This window comes from Orycteropus afer, unplaced genomic scaffold (assembly GCF_000298275.1).
Source record: "Orycteropus afer afer isolate SDZICR_OR568_19922 unplaced genomic scaffold, OryAfe1.0 scaffold00074, whole genome shotgun sequence".
Taxonomy (NCBI): domain Eukaryota; kingdom Metazoa; phylum Chordata; class Mammalia; order Tubulidentata; family Orycteropodidae; genus Orycteropus; species Orycteropus afer.
In genome coordinates, this window is record NW_006921661.1 from 7,577,961 (window position 1) to 7,579,450 (window position 1,490).

The 1,490-nt window shown below is 37.5% G+C and overlaps 1 pseudogene; it reads left to right on the plus strand.

Annotated features, from left to right (window-relative positions):
• The first annotated feature begins 296 nt into the window (after positions 1 to 296).
• Positions 297 to 1,248, plus strand: LOC103197160 (annotated as a pseudogene).
• Positions 1,249 to 1,490: the final 242 nt, after the last annotated feature.

Genomic DNA, 1,490 nt, shown 5'->3' on the forward strand with positions numbered 1-1,490 from the left:
TATGAATCACTGTAGATCATTAAAATTTTTTCTTTTGAAATTTGAAGAATGGTCACATATTGGTCATTTTCTATGAATCAAAACCAAAAAAACCAAGCCCATGGAAATTGCTATGGTGGGTGGTGTAGGCTGATTAGATCACAAAAATGACTTAAAGATAGGCACTTTGCCTAAGAAATGTGTTATTGATGAGATTAGTGATTCGGGTCCTCAACTCTCTAGGTCACTAGATTACAATGTGGTACATAGTTTACATAACACAGTATTTGTTTGGATGTATTAATATCTGATGACAAATGTATGCCTCCTCATCAAAGTTCTGTAACAAATTAAGGTAATTAGGTGATTATTTTAAAACTATATTTCTCTGAAAAGATAAGCATAATAAATTGCTGAGTTTTCAAATGTGCTTGAGATAGAGTTATCACTGGTCAAGAATGCTGTTTCCTGAATGGCCAATTTGGTTTTATCCATAAGAAAAGACAAGTAATAAATTTGGATCAACATCATTCATCATAGTGGAATGTTCCATCTGTAAACAGATTTAAAAGTCCTTTTAGATTTACAAAAGATCATGGGATCATGGGATGGCAGGGAAAGGAGATGTCCTGCACAAGAAGCTTTGTCGACTACTGATACTGATACAAATAGTCAAGATCCAGCTAACACAACTGTTATGTGCAGTGTGAGTCTATCTACTGTCTACGGGATACACCAAGGATATTGCTTTCCTATTTGACTCAGCTCAGGTCTTTTCAATGATAAGAAATCTTTCACAAAGCAAAGTCATGCAGTCCAAATGTTCAAAGTTGCAGACTCTTAGATGAGTCTGACAACTTCCTTACAGAACAAGAAAAGGCTCAGAACAAGAGTGAAGGAGAAAGCAGATACTGCGATCATGCTCTTGCTCTGAGAAACATAATACTGTGTCCGTGTCAAAATGAAGATACATACAATCATGCAATTACACAACTAGAACAACCCAATTATGGTTTCCCTCTGAATCTCTTACACTATGAAAGCCCTCTTGACTTAGACTCTGTGACTTGCAGCAGAGTTCTCAACAAAAATTACACATTGTTTGTTTCCATGGCTTCTCTCACCAATGAAATCCAGCCCATCAGCAACTGCCCTACTTGACATATTAGACCAGCTATCCCAGAAACCAGTGCTGTCTGATTTAAACTGAACATTTACCACATTACTATGCAAGGAGCCCCATTTCTTTTATTGTCTGTTATATATTGAATTCTGTCCCCCAAAAAATTATGTTGAAGTCCTAATCCCAGGTACCTATGAAGGTGATCTTGTTTGGAATCAGTGTCTTTGAAGATGTTATTAGTTAACACGAGGTCACCTGAATAAAGTAGGACCTAATCCAATCTGAGTGATGTGCTATAAGAGAGACACAGAAAGACAATTCCACCCAGGAGCAACTGTGTACTTGGGCAGAGAGGTGGAGATCTGATCCCAGTGCCCAAGGACCTGAG